This window comes from Solanum dulcamara, chromosome 12 (assembly GCF_947179165.1).
Source record: "Solanum dulcamara chromosome 12, daSolDulc1.2, whole genome shotgun sequence".
NCBI lineage: Eukaryota > Viridiplantae > Streptophyta > Magnoliopsida > Solanales > Solanaceae > Solanum > Solanum dulcamara.
The window spans coordinates 33,061,315-33,080,857 of record NC_077248.1 but is presented as its reverse complement, the minus strand read 5'-3'; positions in this window follow the sequence as shown (position 1 = coordinate 33,080,857).

Sequence of the window (19,543 nt, the reverse complement as noted above, 5' to 3'; positions counted from 1 at the left end):
GGTTGTTTGGAGCTTGTGTTGTGTGATGTCGCCATGTTTTAGTTGTATATATGCTGCAGGGTATTGTTGTTGGTTGGCTGTAGTGATTAGGGATGTAATTGAAAATTTGTATAAGGCACTTTATTGGGGAGGTGCTGCCCAATTTTTGTTAACGCCCTAACTAAATAAAGAACTAGTAAAGGAGGCGAATAAGGAAATAGGTTCCATGAATACTAAGGTTCAACTGAGGGAACTGAAAAGTTAAGGTTGTTGATACTCGCATTTCTTCCATGTTAAATAGGTTTAGAGGATGATGATATGGACATGATTAAGAGAAGTCTATACGAGATATGTGAAGCTTTCTTTTGGCATGTTTTGGCATAAATATGTAAAGCTTATCTTCTCTTATTTTGGCATGTCTTAGCCATAAGTGGTTGGTATATGTAATGTGGAGATAGTCCCATTCTTAGAACCCCGAGCATGATTCATTAATCTTATTCACTTCTTGATGTTAGAACTCCCACGATGGTTGAGTTATGGTCTTGTAAGCCTTTTACGTGATAAAAAGTAATACGTGTAAAGCCTATCTCTTCCTTTTTTTGAAATTGCTTAATGTAAGTGAAACGATGTATGATAGGACTTAGAGACAGTTCCATGTACAGGCTCTAGATGTAACTCATGACTTGTACTCACTCTTGAATAATCAGGGTCTTAAAAGTTGAACTACGACCCTCGAGCCTTTTATAGGCTGAATAGTGATAGAATGTGTAAGCTTCTATACCTAGGGGCTCTGGAACATGTTTTATGGGGATACCTAAGGGATGTTTGACATGTTGCCAAGTCTTACAGGCACGTATATACATTGTTAGGTGATATGTGGATCGGCCCATCTTTCCTCGGCATTATTATATGATATGCATGTATATGGATTGGGTTGTCGTTCCTCGATACTAATATATGAGATACGGATCAGGATGTCGTACCTCGGAATTATCATGAGATATATAGATTGGGCCATTGTTCGTCGGCATTATTACATGATATATGGATTGGGCCGTCGTTACTTGGCATGTGCTTGCTATATATATGGATCGGGCTGGATGTTCTACAGTGCTAACAATGTGCATATGCCTATCGTGATAGATGATGTATTTGTGATACGGAGTCCCCAAGCGGGACGGATACAGTACGTGATATTGGTATACAAGAATTTATTTTATGAGGTGCAGGTACAGTACCCTATTAAATGTTATACTTGATTTCCTGTATCCCTGTTTCAGTTGTTATCTCAGTAATGTATTCTTATATACTCAGTACATGTATTGTACTGACCCTCCTTTCTTCGAGAGGCTACATTTCATGCCCGCTCGGGGCTGCATTTCAGGCCCACTCGTACAGATGTTCAATTCAGAGATCCGCCAGCTCTAGATTTCTGCTCACCTATGATTGAAGGTGCTCCACTATTCCAGAGCCTAGTTTTTTTATACTATTCCTCCGATGTATATATGTTTTTATTTAGTCAGGGGTACGGCGGGGGCCCTGTCCCATCATATGTTACCATACTATTCTTAGAGGTCTATAGACATGTATGTGTGGGTTGTTCATGAGGTTATTTTGGTTGTGCCTATACGGCACATTGTGAATGTTTTTATTATGGCAGCCTTGTCATCTTGCATTCTCTTTCATGATACGATACGAATGAAGAAGGCTACATGAACATGAAAAAGTTTTGACCTATTGGGGTTTTGGTTATATTTGAATGTTACATATATGGGGGTCTAGGTTGGACCCCAGTCACGGCCTATGGGGTTGGGTCGTGACAGATGTGGTATCAGAGCAGTTCGTCCTTGGAGTGTCTACAGACCGTGTCTAGTAGAGTCTTGATTATCGATGTGTTGCGTGGCACATCTATAAATAGGAGACTACAGGACATTTAGGATGTTTCCTTTCTTTCATATCGAAGGTCGTGCGATATAGCCGAGTCATAGGAAGTGAAATTCCTTATACTAACCTCTGATTTCAGCAGAAAAACAACATCGATAGAAGAAAATGACTGATCATATTGGAGGTTACAAAGCACGCAGGTAAGCCAAGGCACGAAAGATGTATGCTAGATAAGGTATTGAAATATGAGTAACATGTAAAGTCGGAAATTAAAAGAAAGGAGTGGATGAAGTGGCCTAAGGAGAGTTTGACACGTGTCACCCTTAGGGGCTGACAAGTGTGTAACACCCCTAAAAAATTCTTCCCTCGGATTCGAACCCTTATTGTATCGTGCCGGGTCGAACCCAATTATTTAGAAGTGTGTGATTGAGTTGAGACGAGTCCCCGAGTAATTGAGGAGTGTTGGAGGTGATGTGGGGTCACGGAGGACCCCTAGGATCGAGCTAAGACCAAAAAGGTTCATCGTGGCTATGTTTGAGGAGGAGTTTGCATGAGGGGTTGACTTCTAACAACCCTATGTTTTGATATATGATGATCTGGGTGGCCCACGACCTATTAAATTAATGGTCGTCGAGACTTCTTTCCAACGCCACCAAGAATGTAATTTTTGGAGTTCGGAGTCGAAAGATATGACGATCCTAAGATGAACTAGCACAGCAGGAATTTTAGGCCTGGGGTTCAACTACTGGAAATCTAGGCTTGGCGCTGCAGTGGCGCAATGCGCCACTATTGCACCAGGAACATGCCTTAGTAGTTTGGTCCCTGGCGCGGCGCGCCGCTGTGAGGTGTACAGGGTTTTTCAAGCTAAAATTCCAGAACCCAGAACCTTTGGCCTTGGCGGTATAAGGGCGCGACGCGCCACTATCGCGCCATAAACATACCTCAATAGTTTGTTCCCTAGAGCGGTGTGCTACTACAAGGTGTGCAGGTTTTAGGCATAATCGGCCTTGCGCTGCAATGGCGCGACGCGCCACTATTGCACCAGGTGCATTTTTGCCTATTTTTCAGAACTTTGAGAAGGGGCAATTTGGGAATTGTCCCAAATTATATATGTATTACCCTTGGTCTTTTGGGAACACATTTTTACAACTTCACTCTCTCTCTAAAAGCCCTAGAAACCTCTTTCTCTCTCTCTTCTTCTTCCTCTCCACAATCCTCCTCCAACAAGAAGAGTTCCAAGAGCTTCAAGGTTTGAGTTCTCCATTGAAGACCCAACCACAAGGTTTTCTTCAAGTCTTCACTAAGGTATGTAAGGCTATCCAAAATATGGGTTGATTCCACCCATGTGCCCTACTCTTGCTTTGAGGTTAGATGTCCATGAAAATGGAGTTTCTTGGTATGGTTTATGTTTGAATGAGTCTTGTACCCTATTTATTGGATGTTATATGTGTTGATGTTGTTGAGCTAAGAAGTTCCTAAAACCTTCATGTTAGTATGAGTTGATGGAGATGACTTGTTGTTATGTTTTGCTGATCTCTTTAGCCATGTAACTGTGTTGCTTAAGTCAATTTCCTTAAATGTGCTATTCTACTTATGTTGTTGAGCTAAAGTCATAGAGTTATGATGCGTCTTGAGGAGATATCATAAATGATTACCTAAATAAGGCTTGATTGAGTAAATTGGAGGATAGAATTGACGAATAGACGAGGTCCTAAATGGAATTTGCCATTATGACTTAATTGAGTTGAAATGAGAATAGAGTTGAGGAGTTGGCAATGTCCCACATGAAACTAGCCGTGAGGGCTTGTTTGAGATGATTGGAGGGAGTCTTATGAGTATAGAGTCATGGGAGGAGTATCAAGCACCGAGGCAGGCGAGAGTATAGTCCGTACTCAAACCCCAAAAACTACGCTGCCAACGTAGGTAGGGATAGAACCGTTAAAGTCAGATGCTTCCCATGGGATTGAACCGTTAAAGTTGGATGTTTCCAATTTATTTATCCTGAAATGATAGGACTTGACTAATCGATGGTATCCATGATTAGGGAGGCGTTTATGCCCTGGCAAGGTATGGACGGACGTGGTAACAACGTCTGATTATTGTACTATCAGCGGCTCATAGGTGATGGTTGTCGGATAAGAGAAACTCCCATTTAGGTCTTGATAGTGCTCCGAGTCAGTTGAGTTGAGTGGCTTATGAGTTAGTCCCGTCTAAACTATTCTTGTTAGACTTAGGACACTTGAGTGAGTTGCCATGTATGTATTAGTTGAGACCCTGAGTTGATGTTGATGTTTCCTTGATGTTTGTTTTATCTGGCCATTTTACATACTCGTACATTCCATGTACTGACGCGATTTGGCCTGCATCGTTTCATGATGCAGATATAGGTACCAAAGATCATCAACCAGTGCACCGTTGATTATCTACGCATTTCCAGCTACGTGGTGAGTCCTCCTATCTTTCGGAGGATCTTGAGCTCCCTGTATAGTTTCATGTTGTCTCCTATATTTTGATTGTGGTAGCGATGGGCTTGTCATTGGCACCTTCTAGACTTTAATAGAGGCTTCATAGACTAGAGTGTGGGGAGTTTGGACTGTTATTTTGGGGATTCCTATTATATTTGTTTATTAAGTTGATGAATGTTTTGCCTTCTGCCCTCGTATTGTGAATAGTATTTCATTAATTGAGTTTCTGCTAAGATATTGTGATTGAATAAATGTATGAATGGACCAAGTGGTTAACTCGGAGGTCAGAAATGGCCTTCGGGTGTCGGCCACGGCTAGGGTACCCTCCTGGGGCATGACAACGTGTCACTTCTAAGAAAGGATGTATATGCTCCCTTTATGACTAAGTCATCATATATTCATTTTACACTTAGAAAAAATAGAGAGAGTTGAGAGAAAAACTAGAGAAGCCAAGGGAGGGAGCTACGGGTTGGCTAAGACAAATAGGTAAGGCCTGATTTTGTTTTGTGAATTAATTATTTAAGATATCCTATGGTTATATAGAAGTGTTTAATAATGAAAATTTTCAATTTGGGGCAACGAGGAGGTTTCTGTTCTTCTTAACAAACCCGTTTTTGAATGATACTGTTGTTAGTAAAATGAGTATAAATTCTTGTGTAAGGCTTCGTATCAAATGATTCAAGATGTTTTTGAAAGATATTTAATAGGGATATAACTTTTATTTAGACTCTAAAACCCAGTTCTACTTTTATCTTCTCTAAAAAGGATGAATAAGTATAGGTGAGGTGCTGCCCAGGGTTCGTTTTAAAAATTCTACAAGGACTACTGTTGGTATTGGGGGCATATCGTTTTGTACAAAATTGTTATAGGGGTGATTAGAAATTATTTATGACCCTAAGACACATGTCTATAACTTCCATTGAGGACACAAATCTTTTTTCCCTTAATTACCCCTTCGAAACTAAGCGACAATACAAGACAGTAGGCTGTCCAGAATCCACGTTTTGATAATTTTGGCGAGTTTGACGAGTTTAGGTTAAAGTAAGGTTTTTCCTTTCAATATAGGGTTTATGGTGTTGTTATGAAGTGTATTATATGTTGTTTAAGTTGATGGAAATGTGAAAATATCATAGAAATGCTTGACGTTCGAAACAAACTAAATTGGAGTTGCTATAGTTGAATTGTCGTCAAAGTAAGGTGTTGTGCTTGTGGTGTACTTCTGCAGTTGTGTGGGGGCTTGTTTCAGGGCCTGAAGGTGTTCTAAAATGGGTGTAGGTGCTGCTGGTAGAATACACACGACCCCTCATTTCGTATAAATAATGGCTTGCGAAATAAACACTAGAAACCCTATTTTGGTGTCGTAATTTTCATCAGGTTATTTGGAGCTTGTGTTATGTGATTTCGCCATGTTTTAGGTGTATATATGCTGCAGGGTGTTGTTGTTGGTTGGCTGTAGTGATTAGGGATGTAATTGGAAATTCGGATAGGGTACTTTATTGCGGAGGTGCTGCCCAATTTTTGTTAACGCCCTAACTAATTAAAGAACTATTCAAGGAGACGAATAAGGAAATAGGTTCCATGAATACTAAGGTGCAACCGAGGGCACTGACAATTGGGTTTCCTCTAAGAGATTGTGATTGAATGAATGTGTGACTAGACCAAGTGGTTCGCTCGGAGGTCAGAAATGGCCTTCGGGTGCCGGCCACGCCTAGGGTACCCTCCTGGGGCATGACAAACATGGTATCAGAGCTCAGTTTTCAAGTGTCCTAGGGAGTCTATGAAGCCGTATCTAATAGAGTCTTGTTTGTGGGTGTGTTGTGCACCACACTTATAAGAAGGAGGCTATAGGACATTAGGAATTGTTTTCCCTCTTTCATACTCTGAATTCGTTCTATGGAGTTAAACTATATGAAACTTCCCTTCTAATTCATGTGTTTATACATTACAGATAATGCCTTCAAAACATACTGCCAGCCAAAGAAATGCCGAAAATGCAGAGATGCCTCAGTCTGAGGTACGCCCGGCAAGGGTAGAGGCCGACCTGCGAGGTATGCGGAGGTGCCCCAAGTGCCTGCTACTCCGCCTACAACCACATCAGAGGCAGAATTTCGAGGGGCAATTGCAATGCTCACGCAACTAATGGCAGCCTGAAATGGTAATCAAAGTTTGCTGACTCTTAGCTCTAGTTCCCAAGAGCCGTCTTCTACTGCCAGAATTTGATACTTTCTGAGGATGAATCTGCCGGCATTCACATGTTCTTAGGTTGGTGAAGACCCTCAAAACTTTATTGGCGAGATGTGGAAAATTCTGAAAGCCATGCATGCTACGGAAATTGAGGGGGTTGAGTTGGTATCTTATCAACTCAAGGATGTGGCAAACATTTGGTATAACTAATGGAAGCAAGGTAGGGGTGAGGATGCTGAACCTGCTAGGTGGGATGAATTTTAGGGAGCCTTTCTTGACCACTTCTTTCCCGGAGAATTTAGGTAAGCGAAGGTGGAGGAGTTTGTAAATCTAAAACAAGAAGGTATGACAGTTAAGGAGTATGGCTTGAAGTTCATCCAGCTGTCCAGGTATGCTCCAGAAATGATCCCAGATATGAGGTCAATTATGAGGAAATTCATCTCCGGATTAGGGAGGCATGTGAAGAAGGAGTGCAAAGCAGCATTGTTGATCTCAGACATGGATATTTCAAGACTAATGGTGTATGCTCAACAGGTGGAGGGTGAGAAGACAAAAGACCGAGAGGAGCATCTGAGCAAGAAGGCAAAATCAGTGGGCCATGAGAATGAACAGAGGCAAAATAAGGGCAATAGGTCCTTCTTCGAGAAGAGGCCTCCCAATTATGCCTCATCTACCACAAGTGCACCTATGTCGCAGAACAGGTATGACCGGCAAGGGCAGAGTCGCCAGAATTTCAGACCCTAGGGTTCTCAATCCCAGGCTAGTGTAAGTCAAGGTTCGAGGGGGAAGCCACCATGTGGCATGTGTGGTAGGCTCCACTTGGGAGAATGCAGAGCGGGAAGAGTTGGTTGTTATAAATGCGGCCAAATGGACCATTTTTAGAGGGAATGCCTAATAGGGGGAAATAGAGTCCAGCATTCTGCCACCACACCACCGGCTAGGGATAATCAAAGGGGCACTACTTCAGGTACGAGTGGAGGTACAAATCGCCTGTATGCCATGGGTAGTTGCCAAGATCAAGAGAACTCTCCAAACGTCGTGATGGGTATGATTCGAGTCTCTTCTCTTGATTTCTATGTTTTGATAGATCCGGGTGCACACTATCTTTTATGACTCCTTACATGGCTAGTAAATCCAATAAAATTCTCGAATGTCTTCTTGAGCCTTTCAGTGTAGCTCTTCCTGTCTGTGATTCTGTCTTAGCTGAGAGAGTCTATAGAGATTGCACTATGTCAATTCATCACAAGGATACCTTGGCTGACTTGGTTGAGTTGGACATGGTGAATTTCGATGTGATCCTTGGCATGGGCTGGCTTTATGTTTGTTACGACTCTATTGATTATAGGACTTGGATTGTCAAGTTCAAATTTCGGAATGAGGCAGTCATAGAGTGGAAAGGGAATCCTGTCACGCGTAAGGGTAGGTTTATTTCTTACCTTATGGTCAAGAAACTAATCTCAAAAGGGTGTATCTATCACCTTGTCCGAGTGAAAGATGACAATATTGAGTCTCCATCCCTTGAGTCAGTTCCGATTATCAATGAGTTTCCGGATGTCTTTCCTGAAGATCTGCCTAGAGTCCCTCCTGATAGGGAGATTGACTTTGGGATTGATATTCTTCCTGATACCCAGCCTATCTCGATTCCTCCATATAGAATGGCCCTAGCAGAGTTGAAAGAATTGAAGGAACAGTTGCAGGACTTATTAGATAAGGGATTCATTAGGCCGAGCATCTCACTATGGGGTGCTCTAGTCCTATTTATGAGGAAGAAAGATGGGTCCCTTAGAATGTGTATTGACTACAGGCAGCTGAACAAGGTCACCGTAAAGAACAAATACCCCCTCCATAGGATAGATGATTTATTTGATAAACTTTAAGGTGCCACTTGTTTTTCAAAGATAGAATTGAGATCCGGCTACCATCAGTTGAAGGTGAGGGAATGTGATATTCCGAATACTGCTTTTTGGACTCGTTATGGCCACTTTGAATTTTTGGTCATGTCCTTTGGGTTGACTAATACCCCCACAACTTTTATGGATCTCATGAACCGGATGTTTAAACCATATCTTGATATGTTTGTGAATGTATTCATAGATGATATTCTGGTCCACTCCAAGAATGAAGAGGAGCACGCCTATCATCTTACAGTCGTTTTACAAACTTTGAGAGACCAGGTATTGTATGCAAAATTCTCTAAATGTGAATTTTGGCTTGCATCAGTGGCCTTCTTATGCCATATTGTATCTAGAGACGGTATTCAGGTTGATGCTCAGAAGATTGAAGTTGTGAAGAATTAGCCCACACCCACATCTCCGATAGAGATAAAAAGCTTCTTGGGTTTGGCTGGCTATTATAAAAGGTTTGTAGAGGGATTCTCATCCATATCATCACCATTGACTAAGCTGACTCAAAAGAAGGCTAAGTTCCAATGGTCCAATGCTTATGAGGAGAGTTTCTATAAACTGAAGGCCAAGCTAACCACTGCTCATATCCTGACCTTGCCCGATAGACCAGAGGGTTTTGTGGTCTACTGTGATGCATCCAAAATTGGTTTGGGTTGTGTGTTGATGCAGAGGGGGAAGGTGATAGCCTATGCTTTAAGACAGCTTAAGGTTCATAAGAGGAATTACACAACTCATAACCTCGAGCTGGCAGTTGTGGTGTTTGCACTTAAATTTTGGCGCCACTACTTGTACAGAGTGCATGTTGATGTGTTCACCAATCACAAGAGCTTACAATATGTCTTTAGACAGAAAGAACTCAACCTGAGGCAAAGTAGATGGCTTGAGCTACTCAAGGACTATGATATGAGCATCCTCTACCATCCAAGTAAAGCTAATGTTGTTGCTGATGCTCTTAGCAGGTTATCTATAGGTAGAACTACCCATGTAGAATAAGGAAGGAGGGAATTGGCAAAGGAGGTACATAGATTAGCCCTATTGGTAGTCCGCCTGGAAGAGAACAATGAAGGCGGAGTTACCGTTCAGGATGGGTCTACATCCTCACTTGTGGCAAAGGTAAAGGAGAAACAAGACCAAGATCCCGTCCTCCTCAATTTGAAGGGAGTTGTTCACAAACAAGGGGTGATGGTTTTCACCAAAGGGAGAGATGGTGTGTTGAGGTACCAAAGTAGATTATGTGTACCTGATGTCGATGATGTTCGAGAAAGGATTATGGCCGAAGCGCATAGTTCAAGGTACTCTATTCATCCAGGCTCCACGAAAATGTATCATGACTTGAGGGAAATCTATTGGTGGAGGGGATGAAGAGGGATATTGCGGAATTTGTTTCCAAATGCCCGAATTGCCAACAGGTGAAGGTGGAACATCAAAGGCCATATGGTTTAGCCCAAAACATAGAAATTCTAGAATAGAAATGGGAAATTATCAATATGGACTTTATTACAGGCTTGTCGAGGTCCCAAAAGCAACACGATTCCATTTGGGTGATTGTGGATAGAATGACAAAATTAGCTCATTTCTTGGTGGTTAAGACTACTGACACCGCAGAAGATTATGCAAGGTTGTACATTCAGGAGATCGTCAGACTACATGGGGTCCCTTGTCTATCATCTCAGACAGAGGAGCTCAATTCACTTCCCAATTTTGGAAATCCTTTCAGAAGGGACTGGGTTCGAAGGTGAACTTGAGTACGACTTTCCACCTCCAGACAGATGGCCAAGCAGAGCATACCATTCAAACGTTGGAAGATATGTTAAGGGCATGTGTGCTTGACTGCAAGGGAGATTGGGATGATCACTTACCTCTCATAGAGTTTGCATATAACAATGGTTATCATGCAAGCATTAAAATGGCCCCTTATGAAGCCTTATATGGGAGGAGGTGTAGATCGCCCATTGGGTGGTTCGAAGTTGGTGAGACCGAGTTGATTAGGCCCGATTTTTTTCATCAAACCATAGAGAAGGTGCGAGTCATTCAAGAGAGGCTAAAGACAGCCCAAAACCGCCAAACATCTTACACCGACATGAGTAGGAGAGACTTGGAGTTTGAGGTGGGTGATTGGGTATACTTGAAAGTGTCACCCATGAAATGTATCATTAGGTTTGGAAAGAAGGGGAAGCTTAGTCCTCGATATATTGGTCCTTACCAGATCTTGAGGTGGATTGGGAGTGTTGCCTATGAGTTGGAGTTACCCTCAGAGCTAGCCTCTATTCATCCGGTATTCCATATTTCAATGTTGAAAAAGTGCTTGGGCGATCCCTCGTTGGTAGTCCCCACTAATAGCATTGGAGTTAAGGATAACTTATCCTATGAAGAGGTTCTGGTCTAAATTCTTGATTGCCAAATCCGTAAATTAAGGAACAAAGAGGTCGCTTCAGTCAAGGTCCTTTGGAGGAACCAATTTGTTGAGAAAGCTATATGGGAAGAGGAGGAAGCCAAGAAATCTAAATATCCACATCTATTCGTTCCTACCGATGAAAATGTTGAAGGTAATGCCCATTTCCTTGACTTGAATTCATTTGTGCATTTTCAGTCTTGATTGATAATTGATTGAGAATTTGATTGATTAATTAACTTAATTCTAATTGTGATTTGTACTCCGAGTCCATTCTTGGTTACTCGTCATTCGAGGACGAATGATCCCAAGGGGGAGATAATGTAACACCCCTCAAAAATTCTTCCCTAGGATTCAAACCCTTCTTGTATTGTGCCGGGTTGAACCCAATTATTTAGAAGTTTGTGCTTGAGTTGAGATGAGTCCCCGAGTAATTGAGGAGTGTTGGAAGTGATGTGGGGTCATGGAGGACCCCTAGGATTGAGCTAAGACCAAAAAGTTCTTCGTGGCTAAGTTTGAGGAGGAGTTTGGATGAGGGGTTGACTTCTAACGACCTTATGTTTTGATATATGACGATCTGGGTGGACCATAACCTATTAAATTAATGGTCATCGAGTCTTCTTTCCAATGCCACCAAGAATGTAATTTTTGGAGTTCGGAGTTGAAAGATATGACAAACCTAAGATGAACTAGCACAGTAGGAATTTCAGGCCTAGGGTTCAAGTACTGGAAATCTGGGCTTGGCACCGCAGTGGCACGACGTGCCACTATCATGCCAGGAATATGCCTCAGTAGTTTTTTCCTGGCGCGGCGCGCCACTGCGAGGTGTGCAAGGTTTTTCAAGCCAAAATTCCAGAACCCAGAACCTTTAGCCTTGGCGCTATAAGGGAGCGAGGCGCCACTATCGCGCTATAAACATGCCTCAATAGTTTGGTTCCTGGCGTGGCGCGCCACTACGAGGTGTGCAGGTTTTAGGAGTAATCGGCCTGACGCACCACTATCGTGCCAGGTGCATTTTTGCCTATTTTTCAGAACTTTGAGAAGGGGCAATTTGGGAATTGTCCCAAATTATATATGTATTACCCTTGGTCTTTTGGGAACACATTTTTACAGCTTCAATCTCTCTCTAAAATCTCTAGAAACCTCTCTCTCTCTCTCTTCTTCTTCCTCTCCACAATCCTCCTCCAACAAGAAGAGTTCCAAGAGCTTCAAGGTTTGAGTTCTCCATTGAAGACCCAAGCACAAGGTTTTCTTCAAGTCTTCACTAAGGTATGTAAGGCTATCCAAAACATGGATTGAGTCCACCCATGTGACCTACTCTTGCTTTGAGGTTAGATGTCCATTAAAATGGAGTTTCTTGGTATAGTTTATGTTTGAATGAGTGTTGTCCCCTAATTATTGGATGTTATATGTGTTGAGGTTGTTGAGATAAGAAGTTCCTAAAACCTTCATGTTAGTATGAGTTGATGGAGATGACTTGTTATTATGTTTTGTTGATCTCTTTAGCCATGTAACTATATTGCTTAAGTCAATTTCCTTAAATGTGCTATTCTACTTGTGTTGTTGAGCTAAAGTCATAGAGTTGTGATGAGTCTTTAGGAGATATCATAAATGCTTACCTAAATGAGGCTTGATTGATTAAATTGGAGGATAGAATTGATGAGTGGATGAGGTCCTAAATGGAACTTGCCATTATGACTTAATTGAGTTGAAATGAGAATAAAGTTTATGAGTTGGCAATGTCCCACAATAAACTAGCCGTGAGGGCTTGTTTGAGATGATTGGAGGGAGTCTTATGAGCATAGAGTCATGGGAGGAGTTTCGAGCATCGAGGCGGGCTAAAGTATAGTCCATACTCGAACCCCAGAAACTACGCCGCCAACGTTGGTAAGGATGGAACCGTTAAAGTCGGATGCTTCCCATGGGATCAAAATATTAAGGTCGGATGTTTCCCATTTATTTATCCTAAAATGATAGGACTTGACTAATCGATGGTATCCATGATTAGGGAGGCGTTCATGCCCTGACAAGCTATGGGCAGATGTGACAACAATGTCTGATTATTATACTATCACCGGCTCATAGGTGATGGTTGTCGGATAAGAGAAACTCCTATTTAGGTCTTGATAGTGATCCGAGTCAGTTGAGTTAAGTGGCTTATGAGTTAGTCCCGTCGAAACTATTCTTGTTAGACTTAGGACACGTGAGTGAGTTGCCATGTATGTATGAGTTGAGACCCTGAGTTGATGTTGATGTTTCCTTGATGTTTGTTTCATCTGGCAATTTTCCTTACTCGTATATTCCATGTACTGACGCGATTTGGCCTGCATCATTTCATGATACAGAGATAGGTACTAGAGATCATCAACCAGCGCACCGTTGATTATCTACTCATTTCCAGCTACGTGGTGAGTCCTTCTAGCTTTCAGAGGATCTTGAGCTCCCTATATAGCTTCATGTTGTCTCCTTTATTTTTATTGTGGTAGCGATGGGCTTGTCATTAGCACCTTTTAGACTTTAATAGAGGTTTCATAGACTAGAGTGTGGGGAGTTTGGACTGTTATTTTGGGGATTCCTATTATATTTGTTTGTTGAGTTGATGAATGTTTGGCCTTCGGCCCCCGTATTTTAAATAGTATTTCATTAATTGAGTTTCTGCTAAGATATTATGATTGAATGAATGTGTGACTAGACCAGGTGGTTAACTCGGAGGTCAGAAATGGCCTTCGGGTGCCAGCCACGGCTAGGGTACCCTACCGGGGCGTGACAATGTGGTACTTCTAAGAAAGGATGTATATGTTCCCTTTATGACTAAGTCATCATGTATTCATTTTACACTTAGAAAAAATAGAGAGAGTTGAGAGCAAAACTAGAGAAGCCAACGGAGGGAGCTACGGGTTGGCCAAGACCAAAAGGTAAGGCTTGATTTTGTTCCGTGAATTAATTATTTAAGATATCCTACGGTTATATAGAAGTGTTTAATAATGAAAAATTTCAATTTGGGGCAACGAGGAGGTTTCTGTTCTTGTTAACAAACCCATTTTTGAATGATACTGCTGTTAGTAAAATGAGTATAACTTCTTGTGTAAGGCTTCGTTTCAAATGATTCAAGATGTTTTTGAAAGATATTTAATAGGGATATAACTTTTATTTAGACTCTAAAACCCAGTTCTGCTTTTATCTTCTCTAAAAAGGATGATAAGTATAGGTGAGGTGCTGCCCAGGGTTCGTTTTAAAAATTCTACAAGGACTGCTGTTGGTATTGGGGGCATATCGTTTTGTAAAAAATTGTTGTAGGGGTGATTAGAAATTATTTACAACTCTAAGACACATGTCTATAACTTCCATTGAGGACTTAAATCTTTTTTCCCTCAATTACCCCTTCGAAACTAAGCGACAATACAAGACAGTAGGCTGTCCAGAATCCATGTTTTGATAATTTTGGCGAGTTTGACGAGTTTAGGTTAAAGTAAGGGTTTTCCTTTCAATATAGGGTTTATGGTGTTGTTATGAAGTGTATTATATGCTGTTTAAGTTGATGGAAATGTGAAAACATCATAGAAATGCTTGACGTTCGAAACAAACTAAATTAGAGTTGCTATAGTTGAATTGTCGTCGAAGTAAGGTGTTTTGCTTATGGTGTAATTCTGCAGTTGTGTGGGGGCTTGTTGCAGGGCCTAAAGGTGTTCTAAAAGGGGTGTATTTGCTGCTGGTAGAAGACACATGACCCCTCATTTCGTATAAATAATGGCTTGCGAAATAAAGACTAGAAACCCTATTTTGGTGTCGTAATTTTCATCAGGTTATTTGGAGCTTGTGTTGTGTGATTTCGCCATGTTTTAGGTGTATATATGTTGCAGGGTGTTGTTGTGGGTTGGCTGTAGTGATTAGGGATGTAATTGGAAATTCGGATATGGTACTTTATTGGGGAGGTCCTACCCAATTTTTGTTAACGCCCTAACTAATTAAAGAACTAGTCGAGGAGACGAATAAGGAAATAGGTTCCATGAATACTAAGGTGCAACTGAGGGCAATGAAAATTTATGGTTGTTGATACTCGCATTTCTTGCATGTTAGATAGGTTCAGAGGACGATGACATGGACATGATTAAGAGAAGTCCATACGAGGTATGTGAAGCTTTCTTTTGGCATGTTTTGGCATAAGTATGTAAAGCTTATCTTCTCTTATTTTGGCATGTCTTAGCCATAAGTGGTTGGTATATGTAATGTGGAGATAGTCCCATTCTTAGAACCCCGATCATGATTCATTAATCTTATTCACTTCTTGATGTTAGAACTCCCGTGATGGTTGAGTTATTGTCTTGTAAGCCTTTTACATGATAAAAAGTAATACACGTAAAGCCTATCTCTTCCTTTTCTTGAAATGGCTTAATTTAAGTGAAATAGTGTATGATAGGAGTTAGAGACAGTTCCATGTACAGGCTCTGGATGTGACTCATGACTTGTACTCACTCTTGAATAATCAGGGTCTTAAAAGTTGAACTACGACCCTCGAGCCTTCTATAGGCTGAATAGTGATAGAATGTGTAATCTCGTATACCTAGGGGCTTTGGAACATGTTTTATTGGGATACTGAGGTATCTTTGACATGTTTCCAAGTCTTACAGGCACGTATATGTATTGTTAGGTAATATATGGATCAGGCCATCGTTCCTCAGCATTATTATGATATGCATGTATACGGATTAAGCCGTCGTTCCTCGGCACTAATATATGAGATACGTATCGGGCCGTCGTACCTCGGCATTATCATGAGATATACGGATCAGGCCATACTTCCTTGGCATTATTACACGATATATGGATCGGGCCATTGTTCCTCGGCATGTGCTTGCTATATATATGGATCGGGTTATACGTTCCACAGTGCTAACAATGTGCATATGCCTATCATGATAGATGATGTATTTGTGATACTGAGTCCCCAAGAGGGATGGATACGGTACGTGATATTGGTATACATGAATTTATTTTATGAGGTGCAGGTATAGTATCCTATTAAATGCTATACTTGATTTCCTACATCCATGTTTCAGTTGTTATCTCAGTAATGTATGCTTATATACTCAGTACATGTATTGTACTAACTCCCCTTTCTTTGGGGGGCTGCGTTTCATGCCCACAGGTACAAATGTTCAGTTCAGAGATCCGCCAGCTCTGGATTTCCGCTCACCTATGATTGGAGGTGCTCCACTATTCCGGAGCCTAGTTTTTTTGTACAAGTCCTCTAATGTATATATGTTTTCGTTTAGTCAGGGGTACGGCGGGGGCCCTGTCCCACCATATGTTACCGTACTATTCTTAGAGGTCTGTAGACATGTATGTATGGGTTGTTCATGAGGTTATTTCGGTTGTGCCTATACGGCACGTTGTAAATGTTTTTGTTATGGTAGCCTTGTCGGCTTGCATTCTCTTTCATGATACAATGCGAATGAAGAAGGCTACATGAACATGAAAAAGTTTTGACCTATTAGGGTTTTTGTTATATTTGAATGTTACGTATACGGGGTCCAGGTTGGACCTCAGTCACGGCCTATAGGGTTGGGTCGTGACAATATCATAATAGCATAAGCATCTATATAACTTTAGACATCAAATCATCATTTGTTTGAATAGCTCATTAAAATAATTCATTTTATTCAAATATGTAAGAATTATCCTTTTACATTGAATATTCTGTGGCGAAGAAGCCTTTCCATCATCATTCAATAATTTCATAAGACTCCCCAAACATAAACATTTGCTTCATAAACTTTCATTTGGGGTCAAGCTTTCTATACAACTTTCTTTCAACATAAGGAAACTAGGTGGGTTCATTTCATATATCCTTCAAATACATTTAAAGAAATACTTGTATATGTGATAGTGACAGAAATACATCCATTTAAAACATCTCAACAACCCACCATTTACACTTTAAAACTACTTTCAAGTATTCATATAAGAACCTAGATAAGATTATTCTTTTCATGAAATTAGAAGTCAATACATATAAAAATCAGTAAATAAACTTCATTTAAGACATAATCTAGTCATTTAGAATCATTATGTAAAAGACCATAATATTTCATCATTCAGAATATAAATTACTAAGTTGAGAGAATATTTGGGCTCCATGGGAGGAAGATCCGAAGGATGAAACCCACATACCTTGGGGAAACAGAATCCCTAATCAAAGCTTGAGAAGGAAAGGATACTTGATGATGCCTTGAGACAAAACTCTAGCTTGGCTTCAAATTTTCAAGAGAGTTTAAGAATTGAGGATTTGTGTGTCTTTAGTTTAAGTTGAAGAATGAGGGTTTTGGAGGGTTTAGGTTCTTTAGATTGGTGAATTCGGCCCTCAAAATGACTCAACTTTGAATTAAAATTTACGACAAAATAAAAATATCCATTTAAAAATCTGGCCGGAACTAGATTCACGAGGACCCTTCAAAGTACGTGGTGCTTACTATGGCCTATGGAGGAGTCATGTGGTGTTTGAATTGAGAAAATATTTTTGGGAGTCTGCAGAGTAGGACTTTGACGTTTCTTCATGGAAGACCTTAAGGGTTAGTTTAGAGAATCACAGCCTGTGAAATGCGGACGTGGTTCAGGTCTTGCAGGAGACATGTAGAATGAGTACCACGGAAACAAAACACGGTCTATGGAGGGAGCCACAATCCATAGTGGTTGTCTTTGGCCCTTGCCTTGGGAAGTTTTATTGGAGCTTAGGGGAAGGGTCACCATGGAATAGTTCACAGCCCGTGGTATTCACCATGGTCCGTCATCCTCCATCGTGGTTCCTTCCGTGGAAGTATGACTCTCTAAATCTTTAACACAGTTTCTCACCATTATCTATGGTGCTTACCACAACTTCTTATGGCTTCTGTGGTCATCTCTCGATGACAGTTTCTGTAACTTTCTGAGATATCCTCCTTTGATCCTTGGTTTAGGAAATTCTAAATTTTGTGGTCTTACAGTATTCCTCCTAAAGGAGATATAGACTTTGGCATTGATCTTCTTCCAAATACTCAACCTATATCCATTCCTCCTTATCGTATTGATCCGATGGAACTAAAAAAATTAAAGGATCAATTGAAAGATTTTTTGGATAAGGGTTTCATTACACCGAGTATATCTCGATGGGGTGCTCCAGTTCTCTTTGTTAGAAAAAGGAATGGTTCTCTTCGAATAAGTATTAACTACCAACAACTGAACTAGGTTACGATTAAGAATAATTTCCATTCCAAGGATTGATGACTTGTTCGACCAACTTCAAGGTGCAAGTTAATTTTCAAAGATCGATCTACAATCATGTTATCATCGACTTTGAGTAAGAGAACGTGACATTTCAAAGATGACCTTTAGAATTCGGTATGACCCCTTTGAATTTTTACAAATGTCTTTTAGACTAACGAATGCCCCTGCAGCTATTATGGATTTGATTAATATGATATTCAAGCAATTTTGACATATCTTCATTCTTGTGTTCATTAATGATATATTGATCTATTCTCAAAGTGGTAATAAGCATGCCGAACATTTGAGGATTGTCTTCCAAATTCTCAAGGACCATTAATTATTTGTTATATTTAGCAAGTGTGAGTTGTTGTTGAGGATGGTTTATTTACTTAGACATATTGTTTCCGGTGAAGTTATTATGGTGGATCCCAAAAAAAACCAAAATAGTTAAGAATTGGCCTATACCTTTTTCTCCATACAATATTATAAGTTTCTTGGGCTTAGTGTCATGACCCAACCTAAGGCCTAGCCGTAACTAGGCAGTTAGAATCCCGAAGGACCCCAACCAAGATTGTTAGCATAAAAATCATGACAATTAATAAGGTAATAAGAAATGAAAATGAATCAACATATGAAAGAAAAATCCTCAATAAAAATATAAGTCTCAAAAAAATATGGTATAAGAGACAATATAGACTCTCACTATTTAACATGCCTCTAATACTATATGGGGGTATGAGACAATCTCCTAGATTACCCAATAGACAATACAGAGTAATGAAGTATAACTATCAAATGTGAAATAAATGTCATGTCCTTAACCTGTGAGGAGTCATCGACAAAATGCTAATAGTAGACTTTAACCATGAGGGGGAGGAGGATGAAACTGATCACCGAACCCTACATTATGATATAATATGGGGAAAAAGTACATGTTAGTACATGGAATACGCTAAGTATGTGACAATATGGATGAACAATAAACATAGGACATAATTAATATGAATCATGGGATCAAGACTAATATCTTTAAAAGCATAAGTAAAACTAAAATTGTTAAAATATTTTTCCCTTTGGTCAATGCATCAAAACAATATCATAATCATCATAAAACATGTATATGTGGGAGATAAGTATAACCGACATTAATACCATATGAGCTATTACATGGAATCCGATAATCCCCACATCAAGAAAGGGGAGGATACTTGCTAGGGTAGGCTCCGTCCAATTAATATCATCATGTCCTATATGTTAATCCACTAGCTAGGCCATATTGGAAAACCTACTGTGGAAATGTAATTTAAGAAACTAGAGGTTGCTACATGGGCTTAGGTCGAGTGCTCACCTCAAAGTCCACTCTGTGCTAAGTACATCATCCCACGGAATACCTATCATGTCATAATCATAAATCATACTTATAATAATCATAAGATATTCATAATCATAATTCATAAACATGTTCTTAGGAATAGCAATATCAATTAAGTCAT